Genomic DNA, 11,053 nt, shown 5'->3' with positions numbered 1-11,053 from the left:
ATTTTTAGCCTCCAAAAATCTAAATAATAAATCTAAATAAAACCTTAATAGATTTTGAAGTATGAAATTATATAACTAGAAAAACAGCCAAAAATGTGTTTTATTAAATATGTTGCAAAGAAAGTTTATGGATAACGTTTATAAAATAAAATGATATCACTCACATGTTTTAAAATGTTTCCAAAGGTTTGTGATGAAATTTAGTGAAATAATAATGGTTGAGATGACATCATGTATTGAGCAGTTTTGCTTTATATGGGCAACATTATTGTTCTGTTATGTGATAAATCAAAAATAGTAAACACCTGAATCTAGTTTAATAACAAAATAAAGCTTTAATATTCTTACACAATGTTTATTTATTTATTTGCATTTTTCAGGATGTAGTTATTCTGAGTCCTCCCTGCCTGTATGTCATATTTAACTTTACTTTTTGTGTTTGTTTGCGAGTGCATCTCCACTGGAGAACAGACGTCCAGGCTCTGGAGCAACAGAGGCCAAACGAGGCCCATCTGGAAACCATTGGCAGAAGCTGGAGCCCTGCAGCTATGAGAGCTTCTGCCCACTTTATCCATGTTTTGTCTCTCCCTCTGTCTTTTTTTGTCTTTCAATGCATCTTTGCTTTTCCGCAAGTGTACATTTAAAAATGTAGGTTTGTGAAGTAGACAACCCTTCAGAGGGACGCGTTCAGCAGCCCTGCATATACAAAGAAGGACTGACAAAAACGACCAAACACCCAACGACTTACATTCTGGTAATGGGCAGCATCTTTTCCATTTTGATCCCAGAGGGAAGCGGTGGAGATTCTTATCATTGCAGCCCCAGAGACACTGAGCCGATTGTGTGTGTTTGCGTTCGCATGTCCGTGTGTGTTAGTGTGTGTGTGCTCTGAGGGCTACGCTGTGTCCTGAGAGAGAGGTGGATGTAGCAGAGCCCTGAGGCCACAGGAAATCCACAGAGACAGACAGACTGAGAGAGTGAAGGCTGAGAGGAGACGATGACATAGATGGCAAACTGGTAAAGCAGGATCTCCAGACTCTGCTGCAGTCCACCATAATGGAGACATTCAGGTTACAAGGTGCTGCTTTTCAACAGTTTTATGCAAGTTAATCTGTAGGTTGCTTTTGATGTCGATTTCTTATTCCTGTACCTAACCTTATTGAATTTTGTGTTACAGTACATAACCAAGGTTCTTGGCCAAACTTTCCGGTGAAATCTATTCATCGTTCATTTTTACTCATTTCTGTAACTTGTTTCTCTTTAGTCATCCTGTGAGTCAGAATCATTTCCCAGTTGCTCCTTTAAGTGGTCGCTGTTTGATCAGCAAGCATCAGGTCTGCTGCAATCCTCTCTGACCTGACTTTGCTTGTCCTACCATTTCAATCTATTGAAGCTTTATTGGGTGAATAAACTATCTCTTGCATGTTTCCCCAAATGAAAACGTTGCTCTGTAGAGGAGACCTGCCAGACGTGATCACAGACCTCCACCATGTATCTGTGGGACACTGTTCTCCACGCCCCCAACTTTCCTCCGTGTAGTTTTCCTTTTTTTTTTTTTATCCCTTTCATTTCGGCATATTATGATTTCATTGGGCTGCTCCTGTGGCCTTTAACAGTTCACTTCCATTTGCAGTGGAGAACCTTCATGGCCCTGCATTCTGCTTTCAGAAGACCACCCACGTACCCACACATTTATTCGCCGCCTCGCTTGCGCCCCACCGCCTGCAGGCCGCTTCGTGAAGGCAGTAACTCACTGTCCAAACAGGAAAATAATCATACTTGCATCAATATTCCTGAGAGGAAAATAACCATATACAGGGAGAAGAAGGGGGAAAAACTGCAACAAAGAGTTAATCTCATATTCAGCAACTTTCCTCTCCTGTGAATTTATCAGATTAGGTGTTTGATTTTTGACAAATTCTTTCATTGCCTGTATTTTCTAGCAAACACATTTTTCTGTAGCATCTCAGCTCAAACAGTATCAACATCAGAAGGGAGTGTGTTGTATGTTTAATGCTGTTCTGCTTGAAGGGAAAGATTCTGCTTGAAGGGAAAGATTCATTTTGTTCTCAAGTCATCTCAAACCATTTTGTAGCCTCTACATCCTTCATATCAAGATGCCACCACCACGTTTTCAACATGGGGACGGGGAGACTTTCAGTGTTATCCTTTCCTTCCTTCATGGCATTTACAAGCTCAGTTGTAAACGCAACAAGTTCAGTTTTGCTCTCATTTGACCGGAGCACCTTTTTTGTTTATTTGTTGTTTTTCCTGGACTGCATGTAGAAACTCCTAATGTTTCTTTTAATTACTTTTTTTCAACAATGCTTTGCTCAGGGCGTGCTATGGTGGCGTAGAGGGTAGCACTACCCACGTTTGGAGGCTTTGAATTCTCGCTGTCGCGGGTTCGATTCCTGGACCTGATGATATTTACTGCTTGTCAGCCTACTTTCAAATAAGGGACACTAGAGCCCACAAAAACCCCCTGGAAGAAAAAAAAAACTATATTTTGCTCTTGCTGCTTTCCTACAAGGGTTAGATCTGTGGAGAGCAACTCAAACAGTTTTGGGGATTAATGTTTTATACCACAACATTGCTTCAAACTTCTCCAAAATGTTTTTTTCTTGATCTGCCAAATTTAACCAAAATTCCTTTTTTAAATTAAAAACTATAAACAGTATATTAACAGAAACACAATTTGGGTTTCATAAATATAACAAATTGGAAAAAAAAAAAAAAAAAAAAAACTTTTTAGTTTATCTAAGCTTTTTTGACTTGTAAAAAGAATCTGATTAGATTAGATTTAATTCAAGTGAGATTACCCTTTTTCCATTAAGTTTTTTGTGCACATCAAAGCATGTGGCAGGCGAAGGGCACACACAAGCACATGCTCAGCCACCCACCGAGGATTTAAGAGACACAATGGATATCAGATAGATGGCAGATCCTCTAAAGCTTTAAAACGAAGCTCGCAAATTACCCTCACCTCCTCCACTTCTTCAGAGGCTTGTCCGCGTTCATTCGGTCCGACTCTCTCCTCCCGCCTCCCTCGTCTTCTGTCATGCTGCCTCTCGTGTTACTGCGTGTAGATTTTGTGGGGTTTACAAGACAGCTGAGTCTGGAGAAAGCCCAGGAACAGAGACAGGAAGACCAGAGAGCAGTTCCTGAAAAAGGCTTTTCGGTGACATTGTTTTTACTGGCAGATGAGTGAGGGGAAAACATTGCTCATGTACAGCAAGGTGGGCTAGTAAAAAATTAAATCTGAATGATTGTACAGAAATTAGAACAGTCTCACAGGTTCTGCTTTAATCCAAGAGAATTTTCCCCACAACTACAAAAGGACAAAAAAGTTGTACAGAAGTTTGTTGTAAAAAAAAGAAAAAAACAACAACAACAACAACAACATGAGCTTTAAAATGCATCCATATACAAAAGAAAAAGAAAGTTAATGTGCAAAATATGTTATATTTTTCTTGACAGGTACAATACCAAATGAAGCACATTTTATTTATTTACTTATTTTCTGCATGGTGCTTACTTCCTAAGTTGAAGTAATTGCCACATTGAAGAGTTTATTATCAGGAAATAATAACAATTTTCATCAAAATTACAATAATATCTGCATTATTTTAATTTACAGATCATTCTCAGTTTAAAGAAAAAAATATTTTCTTGTAAGCATTGTGTAATTTTCTCTATTTTATACTGAACATTTCCTATAAATATACATGCATTCTCATGACAAATCAAAAAAACTTCTTCCATTGTGCACGTGTGTGTGTTCAAGAGAGAAAGTGTTGTGCATACAGTGAATCAGCCTGTATGTCAGTGTCACTTGTATGATGCGTGGTACTATGTGTGTCTGCTTGGTGAATACTATTGAGTCGGAGGGAAGACATAGAGAGAGCACCTTGTTAGGTAAACTGTTTGACATTCGCATGGAGGATGTGATAAACAGGAAGCAGGACCCCCCGCAGTGTCCCGCAGCCACACGCCAGGGTCACAGCAAACATCCCCAGCATAAACACGTCCGATACGTAGACATTTATAGTTATCAAGCCTGTCAAAGCATCAAAGGAGAAGCATGAAAGTTGTCTCCTTAGATACAGAACCAGATTTGGTGATGTCAGTCCCAAGCTTTGATAGCTTCAATTTTTCCTACAGTTTGAGGTTAGACTTGCCAGAGGATAAAAAATGAACAGCACTTTCATGACAACATTCAGTGTTTATCCAGGGTTTTATGTTAAAGATCTGGGGTTTGTGGATTCAGTTCAGTTTATCGTACACCCCGCTCCCCATCGCTGTCTGACAGCCGAAGTTTCTTGTGTTTTGTTTTTATTTTTTCACTACTGTTACAGTGAAACTTGAGGGCAGAGTCACAGAGCGTGTATTAAAACAATTGTTCCTGTCTGGCACTGGTACATCACTCTGCCAGTTATGTGGTAAATATTGTGCTTCCTGTCTCCTTCTAAACTCTCTGCGTAATTGGTTTGTATTAACCTTGTGACCCAGTTATTGTAGGCCCTGGCTGGGCTTACTTATTCAAATGTGGTATTTGTTTATAATCAAGAAAACATATTTGCATATGTATTTTTTTCCCATAATTCTATTTCAGTAAATAACCAAATGAATATCATAACATTCTTTTTTAGTTATAATGTCTGTTTAAACCCTTGAAGAACAGATTAAGTGTAGTTTCTTTTTTAACATTGTTTTTTTAGTTTTACTCGGTTGATTGTTTTTGTTGCACATTTTTTCTTAAAACCTTCATAAATTAGATTTTGCACACATCAAATTATAACCATGTAATAAAATGTACAATAAGACGTAGAAATTCTAATGGAATGTGTTTAAAGTAATTCTGGTACAGAAATAAAAGAAATAGAATTGGACTAATGTTGGATCCTGGACTTTATGAAAAGGAAAATAATTTGCTAAAAGTGAAATGAAAACAAAGATTAAAAAAATAAAACGTTAATTATAGCAGGACAGGGTGGTTTTGGTGCACAGCCAAACAGTGAGGCTCAATACTGAACCTTGTGTCAGCCTTGTTTGTGCATCAATTCTCCGTTTGGTGACTGAACGGCATGGAGGAAATCCAGTTCAGTGAACTCTCACCCTATGCAGCAACTGAAACAGCAACATTGCAGTGATTAAAAAGAGAGTTTGAGGTTATCTCTTCTTGCTTAGTTGCTAAAAAAAATTGGGCCAGCAACATAAGAGTTCAAATTAAAGGAGGTAACTATTTTATGAGAATTTAAAATATTGCAACCCAGTCCTATTATCAGAAATAACGTAGTTGCAGGGTTAAAGTTGGACTTAGTCGATGCTGCTGAGTGGTTGAAGATACAGAAAAAATGAGCAATTAGGAAGCTGCTCAACAGCCCTTTAAAAGCTGATTAGATTGCAGAGACGTGCTAACAGGCAGGAGTGTTAGAAAAAGCTGGTTCCTCTTTGTTCCCTCATTTCTTCCCACTCAGTTCTTCCCAGGTCAGTTCCTGACCAAAGATCTAGTTGTAAAAAAAAAAGTCAAATCAAAGTAAGTAAGTGTTTTTAAAAATGAAAAACAAAACACCTCAAATTTTTGTCTTTAATAAGAAAACTGTAATTTGAACAGCACTGTTAGGCTTTTCTTAATTCTAACAAAATTAATTCCTTTGGCAGATTTAACACCTGCAGGATTTGGGTCTGAAAAACATTCTGAAAAATTATATATGAACTGATACAATGAATTGCTGTCCTACGACTTGTTTCAGATTTTTAAGTTTTTATCAAAGTTTTTACTGATATGAGAATAACATTTTACACTTTGTGATGCTTAAAAATAAAGCTTTTCAAAATGTCAAAAACAGGATTTCTCATGAGAACTTCAGATTCACTATTGGAAATACGCTGCAGAGCGATCAGAGTGGTGGAAACATTTTTACATCGGTGTTTTGAAAGAACTCTTGATATCATGAAGTACTGGATATTTTCTGAAGTGTAATATTTGCCAAAGGAAAAAAAAACAAATAAGTTGTCCTGTTAAAAAAACAGGAAATATCCATATATTTTTTAATTAAAACATTGTTTTTGATAAAGTTAGAAGTTTTTAAGATTATATATATTTACATATATATATGTTGCTTCATCTTATATAACTTTTAATTTTTACAATGATCCAGAGTTCTAACTTTTATGCACCTCAAAACAGCAGAAAGGCAGCTTCATTGTTATTACATTAAAAATAAAAAAACCAAAGAGAATTCCTCTTTTCTTATTACACTCCAAGCAAAGTTATTCTTAAAATAATGCACAGGCTGCTTTTGGTAATTCTAAAGTTGTCAATTGTGCCTTTTCATATCTTCTTCTACTGCAGTAAAATTTCACAGAATAAAATGCTACACATGAGCAGAAAAAATGTACGAACACAGCCTCTTTTTCTAAAAAATCGACTCCATCTGCACTTTGAGCGTCTGCACAGCGTTGCACTCCAGGTTTGATGTTTCCAAGTAAAAACTCTGGTTGCTGTGTATTTTTGGAACAAAGTCAACATGACAAGTGGCCAGCAAACCAATTGTGAGCTCCTCTAGCCGTCCTCCAATTTGGACGCCTGCACTTCCACTCACCCATCTGGACCTGTCGCAGTCAGACACGTCCAGTCCAAGCACAACATTTCTTTGTTTCCACTGAAACGGACCCTTTGAAAGTGCTGGCCGCTCCTACGAGCCTCGCAGATTGCATAAAACCAGTCAGGGCTTGAGTGTGAGAATGGAAGTGTTCAACTTGTCTACAGACAAATGGTGCTTGTCCAACATACTAAAACTAATCGGAATTTTGCCACATAAAAAAGACCATGAGACGATGTCAACAACCTGTCAGTACTTTGCTGCCTCCTCAGCCAAGACTCCTATAAGCACTTCACATCTGATATGTTTAAGTGTAATTCAGGCTGCAGCAGAAAATGAAAGGCATGTCCTTTCATTCAAGGGATGTGTCATAAGGCTTGTTCAAGGTATCTACTATCTATGGTAGGAAATTGATGGGCTATTATGGACCATCCCTGGGGAGTCGGTCAAGAAAGATATGAGTGGTATCTCCAGTCACAGAGTCCATGACCTTAATATGTAAACAGTGGGAAGGACGATGATGCAGAATTGTGTAGCCAGGCTGCCAAATTCCATCATTTTGCTTTTAAAACATACAATCACCACTATATCTCAAGAAATGTACCTTACACTCATTAACTATTTTTAAGTTTTTGACGTAGCCTACATATTTTTATATTTAACACAAGTCATGTGAGAAAAATGTTATAATTTCTTTCTACAGCACGTTTTGTTAATTATAAATTCTAAAGCCATGTAAAGTTTGCGAAGTTACGCTCAGTTTTATAAACAGAAGATATTTGATACTGATACATGGAAAGGAAATATTTTAGAACTGATCAAAACTTTCATTGCCCAAATTTCACTCAATATTTAGGGATTGAAATCGATTTTTTACTGAGAGGATCCTGTTCATTTGTAGTCATAAAATGAGGATGGAAAAATTTGAGAAAGATTGCAGTTAGTTTTTTAAACACTGTGAGATTTATGCATGTTCTATTATCCATTAACAGGTCATTTAGAGATAAACTAATTTAGAATCAAAATTTAAGATTTTTGTAAAAAGTAAAATTACTTCTCTATTATTCAGGAACAGGTGCATGTATTCAGAGAATTATAATATTTCAGTTCAATCACCAAACTGTGTGTATTTTATGATAATTGTGAATTCTACAGAAAACTATTTGTAGTTAGCCAAATAAGAAAAATGTGCTTTGCAATTATGATCAAACTCTTTGAATAAATTCCACTGACGTCTCAAGATGTAAGGTGAAAAAAAGTGTATAAAATATAAAAACGTAACATGTATTTGCACTGAATTCATCTTTAGCTATACTTCTTAGACTCAGTGGCACCGGAAAAAAAATGACACAACTTCCACGTGAGGGTGAAAAGGTAATAGCAGTAGGACCACTTCACCTCTCGCCTGGGTGGTCCTTGTGAGGAGAAGTATAGAGGACAAGCAAACATTCAGATGTAAACTGTAAACCAGCTCCACTCTAAAATGAGCCAAATGCTGCCGGCACTGGCCACAGAAACAACATGAGACTACTGCGCTGACATTTGGGGAAAGACATAACAATAATGAGAGAGAATCTGACACTAAACCGTGGAGAGTCATACAAATGTGATGAGTCACTGAAGTTCTGAAGTAGATTAGCATGGGGGGTTTGCTTCATCATACTTTGAGGAGCAGAGTGGTTGTTGTTGCTGTGAACTTCAGATACGGAGACCATTTAATAGCCTGCAAACTGTTGACTCTTTAATGATACCAGACAGCCACGTACACTTAAACGCACACGTACACATCAAGTTAGAAGAAGTAGGAAATGACACAATTTGCTTGTGATTCCAACTGTCAAACATGAAAACGCTGACTCTGGCTGAAAAGGAGCAGTATAATCTCACAGTAATCAACTGTATGCTTAAAGCGGGCACTTTGCTGAGTCCACACAGCAGCAGCTTAAAAGCCAGGTGAGCCCGAAGACTAGATGCCGGCCGGTTGGGGGGAAGGGAGTCGACTTTAATGACAAATCCTCTCAAGTAGATGAACCAGAGAAATGTGCGTGTCTGGCTTTCTCACAGCCTCCTCTGGTCCTTTGAGAAGGAGGCATGTTAAACTGGTTAGAGGAAACAGGAGAGTAAAAGCTGGCAAAGCAGGCGGGCAGGCTCTCGTCATCCCTCACCACAGGAAATTAAGGCAAACAATCAAGAACCTATATCCTGTGCAGGAGACCACACTGCACTCAGATCAAAATAGTTAGCAGCAGCGTGTGTTTATGTGTGTTTGCGTGTGCACCTAAGAGTGGGTCAAAACAGGGAAGCCTTGAGTTAAATTATTCAAATAAATCAGAGTTCTCCAGCCTCTTAAGAGTGAAGTCCATGCAGCTGAATAAGTAAAATCAAACATGCAGTGGACTCCCACCTATTTGTGGACTCACCTATTGGCAGATTTTTCAGAACCTGACTCTAAATTATTTGTTTTCATATGGTAAATCTAAATTATTTGTAAAGAAATGAAGCACATTGGTGCAGTACTATTTTAAGCTAGTGTTTGCAAACCAGCCAATCTAGGAATGCCTTTAATTTTAAGCACACAAAAGGCTTTAGAAACCGGACAGAGTATGCGCTTTGCTGAACTGGAACTATATGTACGCCGCTCTGCAACTGCTCCTGCCTTTTCAGCCTCACATTTTCATCCCTATCCTCTCCTCATCGCTTCCTCTTCACCTTCGAGTCCTGCCCCCATAATCTGTCCACTTCCCCTGGATTCTTATGTCCTCTGCTCTTCCTCCTCTGCCTCCCCCTCGGGGTTCTCAGGTTACCACGCATCGCTGCTCCAGACAAGAGAGGGATTCTTTCAACGAGCAAATTACAGGCAATTAGGAGCCAAAAGGATAACATTTAGTGCGCAGGGGAAGGTCGCAGAACGAGGACGGAGGGGCGTGATTTTGGAACACCCAGGACCTGCATGGAGAGAGGAGGGCTGAGAAGAGTGTGTGGGAGTGTTTGTGTTGTATTAGGTGTATGTATACATGTTTAAACAATGTGCTGATAAGTACTGCTCAAATCCTGAATTATGCGTGGTCATCCACCAACCTCCTCGCCTGCGTCACGGTCTGCAACTGGAAGAATTTGAGAGAGTGACTGCAGCAGACGTATTTAGACTCCAAGATCCTCCGCAAACTTTTACAGCTTTATTCCAGTTTGGATCCAGCTTTTAGAAAAGAGGGAGGTGATTATATCTGAACTAGATAAATGGAAAAATGTACGTCAGCGTCTTTGCCAGGCAGTGATTCCTTGAGACATCATATGTACCACTTCTCCTAGCAATCACTGGACGAGAGGCAGGGTGTGGCGTAGGCAGGTCACCGGGCCATCACATGGCAACATAGAGACACAGAGGACAAACAATGACAAGCGCAAACTCACACCTAAGGACAATGTAGAGAGAGCAATTAATCTAAAAGTTATGTTTCTGGACAGTGGGAGGAACCCAGAGTTCCCAGTGGAAACATGCAAATTTCATGCAGAAAGATCCCAGGCCGGGATTTGAACCACGACCTTTTTGCTTCAAGACGACAGCACTAACGACTTTTCAGCTCCTGAAGCATCTCAAACAAGTCCAGTCATGCTCCTTTAGCTGTGAATGAATTATACATTTGGTTTGTGCTCCTTCCGAGACAGTGACCTAGTTATGTAATTCACCCAGACGACTTCATTCACAACACGGACTGGAGAGTTTACAAACAATTAAATGTCCGAGCTCCACTGCACAATCGATGTTCTGTCTTTGAAATGAACAGATGCACTGCATCAACACGGTGGGAGTGGGAGAGTACAGGAAAAGTGGGGGAACGTGTGCAAAAGCTGTTGCTCTCAAGCTGACGCAAAAATGAGGCCTGGAGGAGCCAACATCTTAATTCCAGAGCCATCATCATAATCACAGCTCCATCGCAAAATGGATTTTGTCAGGGCATGCCAAGTCTACTAAGAGCTGCTGCAGTTAAACATTAAGCAGCTGCTCTTGCCTCCAACTCTCTCTACATCACTGAAACACGCAAGGTAAAACACACACATGCGCGCACGAACCAACAACATCAGCACACATACAATGCTTTGCAGAAGCTAAACATTTGTCATGTTTTAAAATATTTTGAAGCCTCAACCTTCGATATATTTCATTAGAGCTTTGTGTAATATGTCCATAGCATCTTTTGGACAAGTCGAAATTAACATTTTTGGCTATTTTCTTTGCTAAATAGCTCAAACTCAGTGACTTTGGATGGAAAGATTCTGTGAACATTTCAAGTCTTTTCACAGATTTCTAGTTATTTCATTGTGGTTCTGGCTAAATGTTTAAAGGGGCACTATTTTGTAAATTCAACTTTTTTGAGCTTTACGTCATGTTCTGTTATTCCCTCATCAAAAACATACTTGGAGTGTTGCCTTAATGCTTTCGAGTG

The sequence above is a fragment of the Poeciliopsis prolifica genome, unplaced genomic scaffold (assembly GCF_027474105.1).
Source record: "Poeciliopsis prolifica strain line A6 unplaced genomic scaffold, Auburn_PproV2 SCAFFOLD011, whole genome shotgun sequence".
Taxonomy (NCBI): Eukaryota; Metazoa; Chordata; class Actinopteri; order Cyprinodontiformes; family Poeciliidae; genus Poeciliopsis; species Poeciliopsis prolifica.
Note: the sequence above shows the minus strand (reverse complement) of the source record.